The following is a 22,021-nucleotide window of genomic DNA, read 5'->3' on the forward strand; positions in this document are numbered from 1 at the left end:
ATTGATGTTTTAAATGGGGTCATCTATTGAGTAAAGGCAATACTCTTATGAATAAATTCAGTACTTTGTTTAGTATTCCTCTTCTTAACCGATATTATTTCCATTATTTCTACTGTTGCAGATTTTTTACTATGAGGAATATAACACGTATGTCCACATAAAACTAGGCCCCAATGTACAGAGGACAGATTTAAAGTTTTAGTGGTTTCCTATTTTCATACCAGGCAAATGGTGGGGCTGTACCTTAATTAAGGCCATGGCCGCTTCCTTCCCAATCCCATCCCTTCCCATCCTTGCATCGCCAGAAACCTTCAGTGCGGTAGTGCATCGTTAAAGCACTAATAAAAGTAAATACAAGTTTTAGTTGCATTAAACAACCAGCCAGCAATTAAAATCTAAGTATATCTGGACTTGAAGTGTATTGTGTTCATTTTAATGTAAACTAGTTTTCTTTATGATACTGTATGAACCCTTGACAGTGTTCTCCCTAGGGTGTTTTAATAGGCGCACCGCCCTGTCGTTTTTATGGACCGCCCGGCTAACTTTACCTAGATAGGTTGCTGGTTACATAATATTAATACATATTTGAGTGATTGGGTGTTCCAAATTAAAATGTAATACTGTAAACTGTTCATTTAAATGATAAATCTTTATTATTGTGAGCATAATTGCACAGATTACATTGGAGTTTAAATGTTTAGATTGACTATCATGTTGTGTCGTGCACAAGCAGTCTCTAGATTAGTGTGGAATCGATGCGAGCACTCAGTTCCGCATGGCATCACAAACCCATCACAGCAACTGAGTGGAAGGCCCAGTGTTACATGATTATGAACGAGCAGTAGAACACTAGAAGTTCAAAATACTCTTTTATGTCTTGTTCATGATAATAACGCTTACCTCTCTGATATCGTTAATGCACTGAGGGGAATAAATTGAAATTTATCATATTCATTTTTTACGAGGTATTCCCCGCCTGGCTACTCATTCCTGCCACCCAGCTGACAAAAATTTGTGGGGAGAGCACTGCCCTTGATATTACCAACAGCAGGATTAATTGTGTTATAATTATAAATTGATGTCATCCATAGAATAAATACTCTTTGAATGTAGGAATAATGCGAATAGGAAAGACTTCCTCCTTAATAAGAATGACATTTTTCTCATACCTTCTGTCACTTAAGATCCACTAATATGTATCTTTTGTATCTTCTCCATTTGTCTTATCTTGATTTTCATTTCCCTTGTAAGATTTAAACCTGTAGTATTTTATTCCTGACATAACTATAGTTTAAAACATATAAGAATTTGTCATAAAAGCAAATAATATGTTACATCCTTTATCAAATTCAATGAAGTTACTTTGTGGTACTGCACTGCTGAAAAAAAAACATGCAACATTCTCAGGGGCTGTGTTCAATGGCACAGGGATATAATATGTGCATACTGAGGGCTTGTTGTGTTAGTGATTTATTTGTCACGGACATCGGTGAACAGATGGTGCTCAAGAGCCCTGTCCGTGCTTACGTTCCGACTCTGCAGGCAGTAACTGTGCTGAGGTTAGAAGTAAACAGTATTTGTAACATTCATTCTAGGATACAACCATGCCCCGCCGATGAGTATGTGCTCCTGTTGAACAACTGCAGCCATTTGAACAGGATCACATTGTGGGCCTGCGGGAAGCGGGATGGACATATCAACGGATTGCTGCATATGTTGGGCAAAATATATCAATGATGTGTCGCTGCTTTTAACAGTGGTCTGTGGAACATTCTCACACCCGTAGACAAGACTCCGGACGTCCGCGTAGTACAGACGCACGTCAAGATCGACACATTGTGTGAGCAGTGGTAGCCAACAAAACATTATCCAGGAACGGGAAATCCGGTCACATGTTGCACCTGCTATGTCACCAAGGACCCTTGGGAACCACCTGCTTGCAGCAGGATTACGATCACGTGTGCCTCTGGCCAGGCAACCTCTGACACCATGACACCACCAAGAGTCGATTGGTGAGGGGAATGGCGCTGTGTCGTCTTCAGTGACGAGAATAGGTTCTGTCTGTATGCAAGTGATAGATGTACACGTGTACGGCGTAGATCTGGTGGGTGGCCTATTCCAGAGTGTGATGTGTGTTTCATTTGGTCTGAATTTGTAATTATATTGTAACCGTTACTTCAGCGGCTACACTAAACACAGTAAAGGGAGGAAAGTAAGTGCAATTGCCCAGTACCAAAAACCACTACACACTCGGTGAAACATCAGCTGAAACTACGCGGACCTCCGCCGATAACAACACTAGTAAATATCAGTAGGGCTAACTAGATGACAATAAACCAGGAAGGTGGGAAGGAGCTGGGAACCTACCAAGGGCATGGAGATGGCTTAGGTTGCAGTTTCTGAAATAATCAACTGTGATCCTTAATTTTCAAAAATATTATTTACAAAATGACTTTACAAATGAATTCCGAACAAATTCAGCCATGCGGAAGGAGAAGGAGGAGGAGCAGGAGCCCGTCTATCGCCACCCAGATTCACCAATCACAACTCCTACTTCAGTCGCAAACTTTAAACAATTTTCTCGAATACGCACGATCGCGAATCTTCCATTTCCAGAACAGTCAGAACATACTTTCTAGAATACATAACTAACAAAGGCCAATACACCCTGTTCAAAAATTCAAGTTACAACTTTCTGGATAGTTCCAGTAAATATAGAAATGAAATCTAGTTGTTACAAATACCATATGTTACCAAACTATTTACACTGTACAGGTTAGGTAGTTACATTGAATACAAATAAAATATTTTATCACCATACTTCAGATCATACAGTAAGTACTACTCAACAAGGTTTACAAATAAAATCTTCAATAAACACTTTCCACTTCCAATATATTCTACACCTGTGACAATATACTCCTGCAATGATGAACTACTTCTTGTCACATTGCTTGTGAATGAAATGTCCTTGTCCTTGAGGATGTTGCATGTTTTGTTTCTTTCTTTCTGGCAGTGTACATACTGATAAGTAGATTGTAGTAGCAAAAAAAAAAGTATATGTGTGCCATAAAATGCCTGAAATGATAACTCTTGCCATCTACTTAATATTCATTCATTTCCATGTCCGGTCAGCATTTCCAAAAAACTGCAGCTGCAATGGCCTTGCTCACACATCCTGAGGACTTCTCCTGTGTAGAACATCACAGTAAAGGGTCATAGAATATAAACTTCATGGTTTTGATCCATACTGAATTGTGATCACAATAATAATTAAACTTACGTCATAATGGTCCACCTTTTCAATACTATATTATGTAATGTTTAAATAACATTTCTAACCTAGAAACTAGTTCCAGTATTGGCTGGCCATCATCAGCCTTAATGCAAAACTGTACAAACACATCTAATCTTGTGATATGCATGGGTTGTCCAGGAGGGGACAGATAAGTAGGTGGCTTGGGTCTTGTTCAGCACTACATATGCATGAGGTGTCTGCATTTGCTGGAAGGATCCCCCATTTCTTCAGGTTGGTCTTGCATTGAGGGATGTCCACTCTTAAGCAGTTGAGGGACCTCCATACAGGGTAAGGCATGTCGGCGCCAGGAGCTAGTTCTTCCTTTGGTGACATGTCTGTGGACAGAAAGCTCCTCTACCTGTTAAGATGAGTTGTCTCTGATGTTCCTTCCAGTGGCAGAGTCCTAGCAAGGAAGCTCTTGTGGGATCTGGGGCGAGACCTTGCAGCTTGGTGACCATGGAGTGGATGTCAATGGTCATTCTCCTGCTTTGTTCTCCCGGCGTCTGCAACAGTGACCCTACGGATGTTGGGTCGGGGCTATTCCAACAATCGGGTACAGTTTCTGCACTGGCATTGGTTTTATCCATCCCGAGATTATCCTTGCAGTATCGTTGACTGCAGTATGAACTTGCTTAGCATGTACTGCAGTGTTCCGCACAGGAGCGGCATACTCAGTGGCTGACACACACAGCGCAAGTGCAGAAGTCCTCAGGATGTGTGAGCTCGCTCCCCAGGTGCTGCCGATCAGCTTCTTAAGTATGCCATTGCGAGCACTGACCTTCTGTTTCATGTTCAGACATTGCTGCCTATACATTAGAATGCGGTGGTCTAGTGTGACACTCAGATAAACTGGTGTTGGACAATGTTTCAGTCGTTCCCCTTGCCATGAAATGTTCAGCTGTCACTGCGCTTCCTTGTTTCGTAGATGAAACGCGCACACTTGTGTTTTACTGGGGTTTGGCTTCAGATGGTTGGCATCATAGTACTTCGAGAGTTCATCCATCGCTGAAGTCAGCTTTCCTTGTATATTTTCAAAGGATGATCCTATAGCGTCTCTCAACAATCATGCTCCACCGTTGGGCGCAAAAATATAGACTCCGCCCCGTGTCGGTACAAGCACTCTGCTCTCAGGGTCTTTGACAGGTTCTCGTTGTGGGGCTAATTCCGATAATTGCAATGCCTCAGCTAGCTAGGGTAACTGATTAGTGTATAATTATGTTGGTTCATTCTCCCAATATTGAATATTGATGACACACATCGATTATGAGACGTTGAGCTGGGAATCCTATTGGGCAATCAAAAGTGTCAGGTCGAAAATATGACATATCAAATCAATTAAACAAATTGCTTATGTTATATGGCTTCAAATCCATCAATGTACTGTTAATATTTCCTATAATCAAAATCATCTGATAATTACGATGAAGTTGGCCACATTATTAATGTTGGCGTTACTTTATAATTTAGTATGAACATAAGGTTGGAACGAATTCACAAATATGGTTGATTACATCTAAATAATATTGATAAGAACTGAGATATTCTGGATTGGAGCAAGTTTATTCAAAATAAATTACCTAACTAAATTAAGACAAAACCAAAGCGTGTCTTGACATCCCAAATATACAAATGTTGAAATCTTAACCAGTCATTTATCCGAATTCAAATCAATGTAATGCAGTGATAGCGTTGCGTAATTTTCATATTTCAAAAGGCTAATCGTTGATATGAACACCAGTTCACAATGATAATTAATATTATCCTAAAGATTGTTAAAAATATTATGTGGCTTCATTGAGTATAATTTGCCTGAGTATAATGACCTGCGTTATAATAATCATTGCCTGATTGCATTATCATTCAACCGTATATGTCAGACTTAATATTCCATATGTTACAGATTTTTGATGATTTGCATTCATTTTCATGTATCTGGTCCTGACGATAATGCTTTCTCATGGTTCAAATGAAATAAAATATTGATGACTATGCCCTAAATAAACTAAGTTGTCCTGAAGACACTCGCATAAACACGAAAATAAACACACAACAATCCTCACACATACCTTCGAGGATCTATCTAACCTAACAAAACGATGGGTGATATGAATGATGAAATGACATGTGTGCCTGCAGCTACACTTCTCTTCTCTATCCCGACAAAAATATTCTTGCGCCGACATGCTTTTGACTGGGGTGTCGATCTCCTTTTCAAACCCCACTGTTGGCGACAAATTTTTATGAACCGATCCGCTTAGTCCCGTGGCATCTTTCTCTTTCCTTGTTCTACAGTTGGTGATAAATTTTCTTGAAGCGCTCTAACATTTGGGTGAAAGACTAATTTATTTATGGCGAATGGTTTTCTACTCTTTCCTCTATGATAATTACACACTGGCATTCAAGAAAGTCTCTAGCTAACTGCACTATACATCTCAGGGATTAAGATTATATATATAAAAAAAGTATTTTACGTGGACTCACTGGGAAACCGCGCCTCTTATTTTCTAGTACGTCTGCATATCCGTCTGTTCTTTAAATGAAATTATAATCAACTTTCAAGTTCAGCCAACCATCATCCTCCAAAAAATCATCTTAAAATTAACCTTCTATACTAAAATTAGCAATAATAATAATTTAAATTCTTAAATACTAGCTTTATTTATAACCATCTAGTAACTCAGGATGAATTAATAAATTATTTAAACATTCATTTGCATACATCACAATCTCATTCGGAAAAATAAAGAAAATTCTTGTTTGAGTTTAATTATTAACATATTAAAAGAAAAATGTTGAAATTATTAAAGAGAAATGTCAAAATAGTGAATGTCAGACAATACGATTGTCAAAAATAATGAATGACAAGAATGTTGAATGTCAAAAAGGACGAATGTCTAAATATGACTAATGTCAAAAATGCCTCTTCATTTTTATAACCTCTGGTCACTACTCTCATGCTATCCACTTCTAACTTCATTCATAACGTAGGCAGAATAAGTAAAGTTCCATCAGCATAGCTTCCAATGGCTACGTTTTATAATATATCAACAAATAAACAAAAATGATATATCACCGAAAATGTTGGATAACACAGAATATCTTTGAAAATGAAGTAAAACAAACAGGAAGGCTGTACTGTATTATTATGTCTTACGGTACTCTGTTTATTGACTTATCAATTCAATTGTACAGTAGATGCAGTATTGAACGAAAACATTCCAAATATCTTACGAAAAGAAACTTGTCAACGTCTGCTTGCCTGCTGATTCACGTTGTCTTGGTGCGAGATCCCGCCATCGACGATAATCCTTCACTGTGGGTCATCGTTTTCTCCTTTTGTTCTGCAATGCCTCGTTCTTCTTCATCACCCACATTTTCGTTAGCATTCACAAAACGAATAATGTCAGGGTCAGTTAGTTCAAACAGCTGATCTTGTGCACAGCACTTACATCTTGAGTCGTAGCATCCTCACAGACAGGAATGCAATTCAGTAAGGGAACAATGTTTTCCATGTCTTCTTGTACCACCTCTCGATGTTCAACCTCACTCAACAATATGTTCCAAAACTTTCTAATGTCGTTGTCAACTTCTTCCCAAGACTGCGCTATCCAATATGCCACGTCTTTCATGTTGTATCGTTTTAAATTTTCTATCATGTCGTTGCCATTGTCCATTTTCTCTATCTGGGATGAAAGGAGTTTCCGCCGATATTTCCTCTTCAATATTTCCAGCACACCTTGGTCCATTGGCGGCATAATGATGTCACGTTAGGGGGAAGAACATGAACAGGAGCATTAACAGAAATGTTTTTAAATGTCCTAGGCTTCTTTGCTTTGCCGATCATAAGCACGGTTGCTTTTAAGTTCCCAGTAATATTACTATAGGCAAGAACAGTAAAAATCTTTCCTTACTACGCTTGTAGCCAGGTGGAGACGTCTTGGCTTGGGCTGCGAGAGTTTTGATGGCAGCAACTTGAAACTTAGCCCAGTCTCATAACAATTAAAAATCTGATCACCGGTTAATCTTTCAGCAAGAATTATTTCTTGAAATTTCCTTTTAAATTTCACAACCTCATCGGATTTTGCTGACAGTTTTTCTCCATAGATGAAATGAAATGAAATGGCGTATGGCTTTTAGTGCCGGGAGTGTCCGAGGACATGTTCGGCTCGCCAGGTGCAGGTCTTTTGATTTGACTCCCGTAGGCGACCTGCGCGTCGTGATGAAGATGAAGACGACACATACACCCAGCCCCCGTGCCAGCGAAATTAACCAATGATGGTTAAAATTCCCGACCCTACCGGGAATCGAACCCGGGACCCCTGTGGCCAAAGGCCAGCACGCTAACCATTTAGCCAAGGAGCCGGACTTCACCGAAGATATTAAGCTGCCCAATGCCGTACCATTTTTTTCCATCGATCAAGCCACCCAGCACTGGCAGTAAAATTAGGGTCCCTTTTATTAAACACGTTCTGGAAATACACCGACATATATTGCAGAATGGGGCCAGATATTGACAGGCCTTTTTTCCGGTTTTGAGTGAACCAAAGAAATGGTGTTTCACTTACTTTTTAATTGTTTTCATTGTTTTTCTTATTTTCAGTGCATCACTTGTTATTCTGGTAGAGGACCACTTTTCAATTTCTTCCCTCTTATATTTCCAGTCTCCCACTGTAACACGTACAATACCATAATCTGAAACCACTTTTTGAAAAGTTTCTCTTTTGTCCGGTCTCTTTAACCCAGTCAACTTGTCTTCCACAGAAACAATTACTTTCTTCCGTTTACTCGCCATACTCCTAGAGGATATGAAAACTATAACATCCGTACCCAACTAATACTACACCGAACAATTACTGAAAACTCGCTGCACCTGCCCTTGAGGAAAACCCGGTCCTTCCACATGACAGTCAGTGCTTGTCCCACGGTCGCACCCTCCACACCGGGGGTCCCAGAATTGCCTCTACCTAAAGTTCAAATAAAGCCTACCAGTGTCAGATAACACGGAATGTCGGATAAGCGAAGGTCGGATGAGCGAGACTCTACTGTATATATATCTGTAACTGGATAAATATCCGAAATATTTCCTGAAAAATATGTAGGATTTCTCTAACATAGCCTTGTCATTTTTATAATCAGGCCATACATCTACCAAGGTCAAATCTTTACTTAAATTCTATCACCTGGTCATGAAAATTCAAGGAATATCGTAGATGACATTTCTTAATTCGTTAATGGCAGTAACATAAAAATTATGAAGACACTTTCATCAATGATCTATTGTTTCAACTTAAATCAGTTAAAATACTACGCAACATGCGAAATTCTCCTTTAGAAAATACCATGACTATACCAAAATATCAGTTATTTGGAAATGATCTTTTGATGATCGTACACCGTTATTTCCCTATAAGTTCAGTAAACAAATATCACCATATGTATATTACATCAACCCACATTATATGTCGCTCCATAATTCACATTGCTATCACGACAAATATAACCTAGAATTAGAATTGTGTCGCGAAATTTTCCATCAATTGATCTTAAATAAATATCTCTCATCATATTTTGTTGTAAATAGCATAATTCCACATAATTGTATCAACGAATGTATATCAATCATAATAATCACAACTCTAACCTCATAATTCCGTCATATTTGTTTTCTGCCACACACATAAATATCAACTAATCCTTTCTTGGCAACATATAATTCAAAAATTTGATATCTTAACACAATGACGCTTTATGGGTCTCTAATCACCATTCATATAAAAGATACACTTTTCTTGTCAAAGAATGAACATATCAGGCTTATATTTACTTACATTTGGTGTTAGGTTTGTGTTGAATCTAATCTCAATATCTTGCAAGTCAATCTCTTTTCCATTTCGCATTTCAACTATATTGGATCACATTGTGCATGGTATAATTTTTTGGAAATAAGTCGAAGAATTATTATCAAAGCTCTTCACTAGTGAATATCATCTTCCCTATATATGACTGTTATCTTATGTAATTGAGGACTACCTAAATCCATCATTAAAACAATATTATGAATTTTTTCGCGAAGACACTGCACATTGAAATTATCTCTAAGATACATATGTCGACCTCTCTTTCATAATAACACATATATCAACTAACTACATATTAGGTTAAATATGGATAATCTACAAATTAATTTCATGGAACTTAGCTTATTTTGCCCGCGTTACTGGACTGGGATGGGTATTATCGCATTCTTCTTTGGGACATCATCTCCAGGTTATGGCTATGTCATGTCCGGGTTGTGGTTACCAGTCTCGGGTTCGGAGAATCAGCTGGTTGGTCTCCGTCAGATGCCAATCCCATTCTCAGCTTATTTGCTCATCATGATGCTGTCGTATACATGCGTCAGAAACATATTTAAAGATATCATTAGTTTCATACTTCTATTATCTATTATATTCTTTTGAATCTTATTTCAACTATACAAAGTAGGCGATAATATTTCAGATTGAATGCCTTATAAAAATGCTTTAAATATCTCCTTGTTTGACGAGAATATACTTCAAATTAGTGATATCTAATTTCTGTTCTAAGTAATCCTTGTCAGTTTTCGATTCAATCCTAGAGTTCCGACAGCTATTCTTTTCCTTCACCTATTAGTTATTGTGCTTCATAATCTTGTTACATATACAAAAATTAACGTTATGTTTCTGTATTACTACTCGTTTCTTCAATTATTCAAGAAATCTTCTTTCCAAAACAAGCTCCTTTTCTTTGCATGTTACTTTCCTCATATAACTTCGTCTTGATATTCAACGTAATATTCAATTGTTCACTTTGCCGGTTTAACAATTTAAAAGTTCTGCATTTATCTTAATCACGGCCATTTGGATTTCGTAGGTCTGAACATTTTTACTTCCCGTTCATGGCCTATTTGATTCGACATGTCTGTATTTTCTTGCAACATATTATTCTACTGCATAATTTCTGACATTTTATCACGATTCATGGCAAAAGTTATGACTCTAACATCTCGTTTTGACATAATCAGGGCAATGAAATGGTACACATGATACAATATCAATATAATACAATCACATTCAAATAGCAAAGTCAAAATATCACATGATATCTAATCTACATACTAAATAACTACTATGTCCATGAAGTGCTACTCTTAACCTATATAAGATATCATGGTACATATCCTCGTGGCTATGAGTGTGGTGAATAACACAAATATCGCAAGTATACCATTTCAAAATCAGTCATAAAGCATAAAAGGACGTGGTGTGAATCTGACACGGTAATCGTGACGTCGTGAAAGTAAATCATTCCAAAATAGCCGACGTTACTTCGTAGATGATAATCATCGCCATTATAAAGCCAATATTAACGCCTACATATGTGACATATATACATTAGGCCCGCCTGTTGTCTAAAGTATGCACCATACAAGTGAACAATATGTGTTTTGTAGTGGACTACCCAGTGAAATGTCATCAAACCTCATTAGAATTTCGATAATCTTAAATGCACAGCACGTCTAATAACCAATACGAATTAGGTACACTCAAACTCATCACAAGTTTCGGTTGCATATCACAGTGTAATTCAACACCGACCTATCGTCTATCACAATTGGTACCAACATCACCATTAATTAATATTCACTCATCACTCATATTATCATTACACTTTAAATCATATAATATCATTCTACATATCCATTATCACTCATAAATTCACATCAAGTACATTACTTACCTGCGTATTATCCCTTTGAAACCCCACGATATGCCATATTTGCCTAATTATCATTAGAAACCATGCCATGATCAATACTCAATCGTTAATTCAACATCCATTTTGCAACGTTCATCTACGACATCACTCATTGCAAACCGCATCACCATTTGCTGTGTGTAGCTATCATTCCCTTGGCAGTACCGATCTGCATCATATATAAGCCGATATATGTCACGTATTCACATCGCATTATTTATCAAGCAATTATAACGATATAGATTGATGTAAACATCATCGAGGTCAACCTGTTTCAACAAATTATCACACACGCACATATTACCATATAAATTTCAATGCTTGCGTGCTTGCTTGTTGTTTTAAGGGGCCTAACATCGAAGGTCATCGGCCCATAAATTTCAATAATCCATCTTCAAACGTATGTGTATACACACACCAAAATAACCCAATATACCCAATTACTTATTATGTGCATACCCCACATTCCAACGAGGTACTTCAGGACATCAATTACTACTACAAAATTACATCTTACTACTAAGGAAAGAAATAAAGTTCACCAGAAAGAGCATTATTATCAATAATTGATTTACTGACTTGAGGACCAGGGTACGGGAATGCGCATGGTCCAGGAATTCCTTCACGTAACCGCGCCATTACCGCGGCCAGAGCTCACTCTCGCATCTAAGCCTCTCATATCGTTAGTACAATACATGTTCCAAACCATCATATATTCCTTTCAAGCAGATCAAACCTGAAATAGTCTAGTGTTAGATTAACAACACACAGTGACATATTACACTGAACAACACCATATACTCCTTGCTTTAAATAACTCTTTACAAGATATCGACTTGGAATCCTTATACGCGTAGTTGATTTCAATATAGTCGTTTGGATTTCTTATAACTTTCAATATCTTCACAATATTGGTCAGCTATAACACAGTTGAAAGACCTGTCGTGCATTACAATTCATTCTCAAGACTATATCAATATCCCCTCGATTTCCTCCTAATACTTTCGTGATACCTTCTCAATTCAATTACAATCTTCTCAAGATTCACATAACAATAATAATCTGCCTTTTGATTTTTTCTTTCACTATAATAAAGACATGTAACGGAATATTCTAAGTTACATATAACAAATTAGTTTCAAAGGGTATACCTTTGATAATCGCTACACAGGTGTCGCCACTGTTATGAACTATCAATATTTTTTCCTACGTAATACTAATCTATTTGCATTTCCCTTTGGTTTCATCTTATACAATACATGTTATAAATTATAGAATACTTAAAATTAATCTTATATGACTAGAAATATACATTCTCAAGTTTAAAATGTGCATAAAGTCCATTTCTTCACTTTCACCATTTTACACTCGCGATATGTATAGATGAACATATGTCTAGACCACTCCAGCACCATATTCTTGGGTCGCAACAAGCTTCAATTTCTGCATCGGCACATCGCCGTCATACCATATGGAAACGACGCAATCCGTCAGCAGCTACCACTGTGTCATCGGCATAGATGCAGATCTTGGTGCTTGCTGGAATTGGCTGATCATTTGTGTAGATGTTGTACAGCACTGGAGTTACCATGCTGCCTTGGGGGAGACCATTCTTTTGGGTTTGCCATATACTCCTCTTACCCTGTAGCGAGACTTAGAATCTTCTGTTCTGAAGGAAGGTGCTGATAAGGAATGGTAGTTGATGGTTCTTTGTAAGATCATACGCTTTCTTCTACAGCTTACTATGATTCACAGTGTTGTAAGCAGCTGTTAAGTCGACAAAGGTGACTCTAGTTATCTCGCCACGCTCAAAACAATTTTCTATGTGTTGGGTGAGATTCAAGATCTGGCTACAACATGATTTGCCAGCATGAAAGCCTGCTTGTTGTGGGATTAACTTTTCTTCGAGGATGTTAGTTAAGTACCAGATGTTCCAGTATCTTGAAGGTATGGCATAGTAGGGAAATAGGTCAAAAAATGTTCAGGTCGTTTGGTTCTTTCCCAGGCTTGAGTAGTGTGATGACTCTAGATTTCTGCCACATTTTACGGATGTGTAACTTGGCGACACACATGTTCATTAGACTTAGTAACCACTCCAGTGTTTTACGGCCAAACTTCTTTATCTGTTCATCTCGTAGGTCATCGACACCAGCAGCCTTGTACAACTTCAAACTGGAGATGGCAACTTCAACAGAGAAGGGATCTCGAAGGAAGTGATTCTCTGTTTTTAAATCATGCTGAAGAGCTTCTTTGGTCGCCCTCCCTTTTGTTTTACCATTCAGCAGGAGCTGGGTCACCACTTTATCAGGTGTTACTGTGGTAAAGTTCTCCTGTGGTTTTACAGGGTCACCGCTAAGGTTTTTAAGCAGTTTCCAGGCCTTTGTATTAAAATATTTCTTCATTGTTATGAATTCAAATCTATTTTAAACACAAATTGGTGATTACTAAAATATTCTAGCCTATAATCCCTCTGTGTTGGATAAATTGTTTGTTTTACTGCTTAGCTCTCAGAATATAATATATCATAACTTATTCTGTTTTATCTACTTGAGGTAGGACATCAATTTAGATATAACCTTAACCTATTTCTTTTAGATCAAAGTAAGTAATTTTGCACAGTGCATAGTTGTGTAACTCTGTGATAGGCTTACTCATAGTAAGTCATCAATCAATCAATACTGATCTGCATTTAGAGCAGTCGCCCAGGTGGCAGATTCCCTATCTGTTGTTTTCCTAGCCTTTTCCTAAATGATTTCAAAGAATTTGGAAATTTATTGAACATCTCCCTTGGTAAGTTATTCCAATCCCTAACTCCCCTTCCTCTAAATGAATATTTGCCCCAGTTTGTCCTCTTGAATTCCAACTTTATCTTCATATTGTGATCTTTCCTACTTTTATAAACGCCACTCAAACTTATTCGTCTAGTAATGTCATTCCACGCCATCTCTCCGCTGACAGCTCGGAACATATTTAATACAAGTATTTTCAATACGGACCCAAAAATGAATTTTGTCAAATGTAACATACCACTTAGTCGAGCAGCTCTCCTTCTTTCTCTCAATTCTTCCCAGCCCAAACTTTGCAACATTTTTGTAATGCTACTCTTTTGTCGGAAATCACCCAGAAAAAATCGAGCTGCTTTTCTTTGGATTTTTTCCAGTTCTTGAATCAGGTAATCCTGGTGAGGGTCCCATACACTGGAACCATACTCTAGTTGGGGTCTTACCAGAGACTTATATGCCCTCTCCTTTACATCCTTACTACAACCCCTAAACACCCTCATAACCATGTGCAGGGATCTGTACCCTTTATTTACAATCCCATTTATGTGATTACCCCAATAAAGATCTTTCCTTTATATTAACACCTAGATACTTACAATGATCCCCAGAAGGAACTTTCACCCCATCAACGCAGTAATTAAAATTGAGAGGACCTTTCCTATTTGTGAAACTCACAACCTGACTTTTAACACCGTTTATCAAGTTCTGTTCATTTCTGTTCATTTAGTCATATCTATTTTAGTGCCTTACTTGACTCATCATATGTAGAGAAATTTTATTTTATCCAGGTTTACTAATCAACGTTTTTCTAACTTTATTATAATTTACTTTTCCACTAGTTCAGTAACATCTAAAAAGTATGAAAGAGAATTGATTGGCTTATTTTAAACATTGCTATATCATGATTGATTGATTGATTGATTGATTGATTGATTGATTGATTGATTGATTGATTGATTGATTGATTGATGAAGCCTCATTGGCATAAACAAAATGCTTCAAATAAATAAAATAGAACAAATAAAACACCAACAAAACATACCATTTTCACTCTTATTGATAATGACTTTAATGCTAACAATAAAAGTTCAGAGATAGAGGTTAATGTTCCTACAGCCAATCAATACTGTGTGTTATTTATTTAAGCAGACATGTTTCGCTTTTATTTACTTTATATTTTATTTTGCCTCTTGTTCACAAGACCAGTTAACAGCCAACAACAAGACGTTTAAATCTGTTTCCAACCAATGTGATTACTGGTATACCAGATATGGTCAGCCTTTAAGAACATAGAAAACACACCAGAATACAAGAGCAACAAACACATCCAACAATGACCTAGCAATGGAGCAGATTAGATTAACCTAATTTTCTACAATAATGTGAATTGGCCTCATAAACAATGTTTAATTTTCAAAATGTTTTAAATATTTAATCCATTTGCACTCCAGGGTTGGTTTTACCCTTGGATTCAGCGAGGGCTCTCACCTCTAGCGCTTCAAGGGTAGTGTTCTGAAGCGTGAGACATTTGGTTGGGGATACAACTGGTGATGAGGACCAGTACCTCGTCCAGACAGCCTCGTCTGTTTTGCTGTAAAAATTGGAAGGGATAGGGAAGGAAGCAGCCGTAGCCATAAGTTGGGTACCATTCCAGCAGTTGCCTGGAGAAGAAATGGCGAAACCACAAAAATCCCCTTCAAGGATGGCTTAGGTGGAAATGAAACCATTGTCTACTCAGTTGACATCCCAAGGCTGATTGGACCCCATTCCAGTCCTCATACCACTTTTCAAATTTCATGCAGAGCCTGGAATCGAACCCAGGCTTCCGGGGGTGGCAGCTAATCAGACTAACGATACACCACAGAGGCAGACTCTCAAAATAATATATTCACTACTAAATTTAACCACATTTTTGAAAATCAGTGAAATTTTATCTCCAATCCTTAATAATATTCTGTTTGGATAGCAATATGTTGTGTGACAATGCGTGTGCCATCCATCATGGCTGACGTTTCAACGTTGTATGCTCTTCGGCATCAACTGGTATCAAAGCTTCATTTTTCAACAGAAGAGTTGCAAATTCCATTGCGAGTTCATTGATACATATGATACTAACAACATACTTCTTTAGCAGTGTTGACAAGTTCAGGCAATATAATACAGTAGAGTCTCATTAATCTGAACTAACCGGGACCAGAGTCTTTTCGGATTACAAAATTTTCGGATTAACCGGAAAATATTTTCTAATATTAATGATACTGTTTGTACGTCCCGCTAACTACTTTTACGGTTTCTGGAGACGCCTTGGTGCCAGGATTTTTTCCCGCAGGAGTTCTTTTAGGTGCCAGTAAATCTACTTACACGAGGCTGACGTATTTAAGCACCTTCAAATACCACCAGACTGAGCCAGGATCGAACCTGCCAAGTTAGGGTCAGAAGACTAGCGCCTCACCAGTCTGAGGAAACTAGTTTCTACAATACAATACAGTACACTCTGTACAGTAATTTGAAATGTCCATTCTCTAGTAGTTACATTAATAAAATACGCTTGTTTAACACTGCGTCTTCGAGTAGGTTCCAATCACTACGGCAAATGAAACTAACAGACATAGTAAAGGTAAACAACCCGTGATTGATGGTTTATGATGTGTAATTATGTTTTACATTAAGTTATTCTAGTAAAATATGACTAATAAAATGCAAGTAAATCTTCATTCTATAGCATGTTCTTTCATTTCAATAAGGAGGAATTTTTTTTAAAAATGGATTATTTCAGTTTGGATTAACCGGACTTTCGGATTAACAAGACTCTAGTGTAGTATCAGCCATTTAAGCCCCAGTAATACATTGGACAAACTTACAGGAAGTATTCTGTTTCGTTATGTATATAATGAATGAATGAATGAATGAATGAATACCCTTTTTTCCCAGTCACGGTCGGACCACCAACTGAGGGCGGCGCATTCGTTTATTGTAATCATAACTATTACATGGAGTTAGTTTTTGTTAGTACAAATCAGTTAGAGAAATGTTATGAGAAATAATTAAAATATATGATACTTATCCATTAAATATTACAACGAACACAATCCTCTTCCTCTCTCCCCCCGCCTATGGATGATGACCAACTGGGGGGAGAGAGCATCCGCTCCCATCATCGCAATTATATGCAACTAGTTTTATTAGTATTAGAAAATGCCAAGCATATTCCAGTTCACAAAATGTCACAAAACATACTTAAACTATAATTTACTGATACAGTATCTCTTTCATGAACATTATTTAGACATATCTTTGAAAATTGGATAACCTTAGCTTTCTGAGGTATTTCTTGGACGATAATGAAGTTATATACTCAAGGATACCTCCTCATTAACTACGTGTAATTTTCTCAGTTTTCACCTTCTTTAGTTTTCTTTTCCCGTATTTGTTTGCTGTTCTTCCCGATTCTTCTTGCTGTTCTATCAGCAGCCCTGAAGATGGATTTCCATAGTTTCCCATTTTCACACCAGGCAAAGGCTGGGACTGAACCTTAATTAAGGCTATGGTCGCTTCCTTTCTGCTCCTAGCCCTTTCCTATCCCATCATTGCCATAAGACCTATCTTTGTGGGTGCGACATAAAGCAAATTGTAAATACAAAACATTTTTAAAAAAGTTCAGGTTCGTTTTTAATTTTAGCTATGTATTTCCCATCTATATACTGTATTTCTCTCTGATATTTCTTGCTTCTTTAGTCTTTTAGCAGATATGCCACTTCCATATATGTGTATTGCATAAAATTCATTGATTTTTGTTATTTTTTCTCTTAAGGTTTGATTTTTGTATAATCCCATCAACCACCAAATTGTTCCTCTCATTTCCTTTTTTGTTAACATTTACATCCTTATTACCTCATTTTCATTTATTTTACAAAATTCTGCTAGTGCTCTCTTGTTATTACTTTCTGTCCTTATTGTTTGTTTTTCTATGTCTTTCATTCTTTGAACTACCTACTTACACAATCTCCTGTCATCCCTTGATAAATTTATTTCCTAGTAACACCCCATTCCTATGTCTTCTAATAGCTGCTTCTCTCCATGCACCCAATAGCCCTCATTTGGATGTTTTATTTGGTGCGGATATGGTGTGCCTAGAATTTTAACTGTATTCATTTCACAATATCTGCCTGTATACTCATCCCTTTGCACATCATTCTCACTCCACTATTTGTGGTACAGTTTGCAATCCCATAATTATTTTGGCAATTGTATATATAATATACATTATATAGTAAATGTATATGCATGAGTGGACTGTGAAGCCAAAGCGCTTAAGACATGTTATAGTCCTTCAGTTTCCTTCGTTTCTGATTTTAATTTAATTTCAGTAATCTTGATTTAATGACTTTTCATATTGTGATTTAAATTTAATTCCAACTGTTATCTTGATGTAGTAACTTCTAATTAGAATAGCCTCTCACCTTAAATTTCATTTTATTTCATTTAATGAAACTGCTTTGAATGTGCAATGTTTATTTTTATATATGACTGAGCTATGCTGATGTATAAGTTGTTGATCAAAAGAACTATGCACTGAAGAAGCCTTTCAACAAGGCAAAACTTGTCTGCTTGAATAAATATTAATAGTATTGATTGCCTGTAAGAACATTATCTTTCATCTATGATTAATCAATATGATGCAGTTTATCGCGTACGATAGCTGTTGCACGACCAGGGATAATAAAAGGAAGTGTATTAAATAAATGCCAGACACTTACCAAGATGATCCCAAAGGAGAGTCATGGCAAGGCGTGGAAGTTACTAGAGGCCACCGACGTCAAGTGGATTAGACAATAAATAAATTACTACTGACCAAAATAATAATACCTGATTTAAGTCAAGCACGAACTTTAATGGACAGATAAGAAATTAAATGACTGAAAACAAATTATAAATCCCCAAGTTAAAATAATGAAAAGATTAAATTAAATCAAAAAGCAATGAACATTTAAGTTTCATCAAGATTCAAATTAGATAAATCTGCTTTCACAATTCAGTCCCCAGAGTTAATCATCAATCAGGATAAAATAGATAACTTTTATTTTAAAGAAATAAAATGAAACGGAGTACTTAATAAAAATCCTAACTCCAAGATCTTGGATTACCTACAGTATTATAGCAGAGCAGAAAAGTGTTTCGTTATGACCACTTCAAATGTAATCCACAAGTAAGCAGGATAAATAGGATAGGATAAGTCACAGACCACAAGTTCCATGAGGAAGATGAAGTAGAATCAGAAATTGCATAATCAAAAATAAATCATTAAATGTGACAAACAGGCACAGTGAGTCACCAGAACAAATTATTTTTCAGATTAAAATATCAATAGCATTAAATTGCCGAGCAACACAGAGATACAGAGACACGTATTCTGACTCGCATCTATCACCAAGAAGAAAAAAAACCAATCATTTCTATAACCAAACGTCAGATGTCAGGTTTAAACAGAGGCATCGGACGTCAGATGTCGATAACACTGCCCACACCCACCAGTTAGTAATGAATGCAGTCATGGTAACAAGGTCAAGTGACATAAGAAACTAAAATAGCAACCCCCCAAAAGGATACCCACCAAAGGCAGAATTAGCCATAAAAAACAATTTTCAACTCGTACAATCACCTTCCCTCATGAGGTAATTTGGATAGCAAGATATTAAAGATTTAACAGTTCAATTAACCCAGACGTAAAAGATTAAGACACTCTTTCTTAGGTATAGTAGTTAGAGAGACATACTAGTTATTACAACATCTTTCAGTTCATGAATTTCGTTTAAAGAAAACATTTTCGAAACGATTCTCAAACCAAAATTATTCTACAAATTATTACATCAAAGCCCCACAAAATATTGGTAATTAGTTCACAACTAAAGATAACCTGAATTACAGTCTCTTTTTGTTAATACAATTTCGCACTCACTGAAGTAATTAAATCTTACTCGATACGATTTAGATAAATATATTCCAAACAACTCTGTAAAGTTCAATCATAGTTAGTGCTCGTCACTTTGTTGCATCTCCAGGACCATCAAGAACTGAATTGTTTACTTACAAATTTCCAAGATGAATTTAAAAGAGAAATCAAAAGACATTTTGCCTATCGCCACACGGCGATGGAATCACCCAGGATCATACGTATTCATTTTTTCTCCTTCTGCTCAAAATACAATTCAAAACCAGCAGCAAAAGCAAAGATTGATCTTTCTTTACAATCATCCAGACAAAAAAAAAAAAAAGACCGTCGGAATATATTGTCATTACGCACGGAGATAAACAGGGACAAGTTGAGTTCCGTGAATGCTGCCAGGTGGCAACACAATACAGACAGCCGAGCTCACTGAAGGCTAGCGCTCATGTGAATCATCCGTACTACTACAGGCTTGCAGGATATGTAATAATTTCAGTGACATTCTGACAAGACCAACAGAGCATAATAATTCATGATAACCTGTCTTGATACAATATGGTAATCTGCTAAGTACCCAAATACCTTTAAACACTTCAAAATCCATCAGAAGTTGAACACCACTTCCTTTTTCCATTATAAAAGCTTGGATCAAAACAGCATTAATAAATATATAAGTAAACAATAAGTACATATCAATTTACTTTTTTATATTGCTTTAATTTTGAAGGTGAATAATGTTCATTTCTTCTTCTTATTCTTATTCTGCTTTCTTTCTTTCTTTCTTTCTCCGTAGCTTGTCCTGTATTGTGCAGGGTCGTTGTTTCTAATGAGTCTCCTCGATAGCTCTCTATCCTGGGCATCCTCAGTATTCAGGTTCTTTTCCATTAGATCTTGTCCATCCACCTCTTCTTTAGGTGCCCACATTTCCTGTCCATCTGTATTAGATCGCCAAACCACCTTAACCTTGCCTTCTGAATCTCTGCCCCGTTGTTGGTAGTTTTCAGTGTGCCCCATACACGGTTATATCAGAAGTGATCCTTTCTGGTGAAACCACACATCCATCAAAACATTCTCATCTCTCCTACCTCTAACCTGCTGATATTCTTCTTCTTTAGAGGCAACATTTGAATGTTGTACTGCATAGCTGGTATCATGGCTGTCCTGAAAATTTTCCTTGAGTTGTATTGATATCTTTCTATCACAGAGCATACCTAGCATCTCTCCAGTTTCTCCAACCTGCTTGAATTCTGGAAGACACTCCCATTGCAACATCTCCATTCTGTTATGATCAACTCATTAATCCCACATTTTTCCCTTCCTCTACCAAATCTTCGAGCTTTGCTTGAAACCCCGTTTGCCTCAGACAGGAGAGACAAATCGTCAGCAAATTCCAGATCTTCAAACCTATTGACTAATTCCCATTGGATACCACGTTTCACATTTCGAGTCGCGTTCTGCATTACCGCGTCAATCACAACCAAGAACATAGTTCAAAGTTAAAAACTTCATAGTTGTTCCGTATTAAACTGAGAATCACAAAGGTAAATTGAATTTAAGGGTTCCACCTTTTCATTACAATACAATTCTGTTGCACAGGATTGTGTTACAACATGTTTATTGTGGTACCAGTTTTGACACATTTTTTAGTGTCATCATCAGCCTATCACATAAACTGAGCAAGAGGACAAAAATATATATACAGTTGAATCTGCTTTTTATGCAACTCTGTTCTACGTAATTCGTATTTGTACGTAATTTCCTTTAGGTCCCAGTAAAATATAATTTAAAAGCGTGTTAATTAAACCTTATTTATACATAATCCGTTTATACGTAATTCGCTGTTATACATATAAAGTGCCAGTCAAATATAACTGAGTTTTGCGTAATTGTAATAAGAATGTGCTTTTAAAAAGAAACTACTGTATTTACGGAGTTTCCTCTGTCGGCGTAGGCGGAATTAGAGTGATCGGGTTTCAGTGCTGAAACAGAACAGAGTTTCGCTGAGTGACATTGTTGACCCTTACTTACTGGCGGCTTAACAAACGCGAGTCCTCTTCGCTCCTCCTCTACCTTCGTCGTTTTTGACACGCCGCCAAAGATTAAGATGCATTATAAGCAAAGTTGGCTGTTTCGGTGCAGAAACAAAAGAAAATACAGTAAATTTGTTTGAATATGAGAATTCCTTTCGTGGGAACAATGGAGAAGTAAAATGTCCACGAT

General features: G+C 37.0%; 1 protein-coding gene across 3 annotated transcripts in view; it reads left to right on the forward strand.

The window, feature by feature from the left end:
• IntS3 (integrator complex subunit 3) overlaps positions 1-22,021 on the forward strand; it is a 330,648-nt gene that overhangs the window by 275,637 nt on the left and 32,990 nt on the right. The gene's annotated exons all lie outside the window — the stretch shown is intronic.

Source organism: Anabrus simplex, chromosome 1 (assembly GCF_040414725.1).
Source record: "Anabrus simplex isolate iqAnaSimp1 chromosome 1, ASM4041472v1, whole genome shotgun sequence".
In the NCBI taxonomy this organism is placed as follows: Eukaryota; Metazoa; Arthropoda; class Insecta; order Orthoptera; family Tettigoniidae; genus Anabrus; species Anabrus simplex.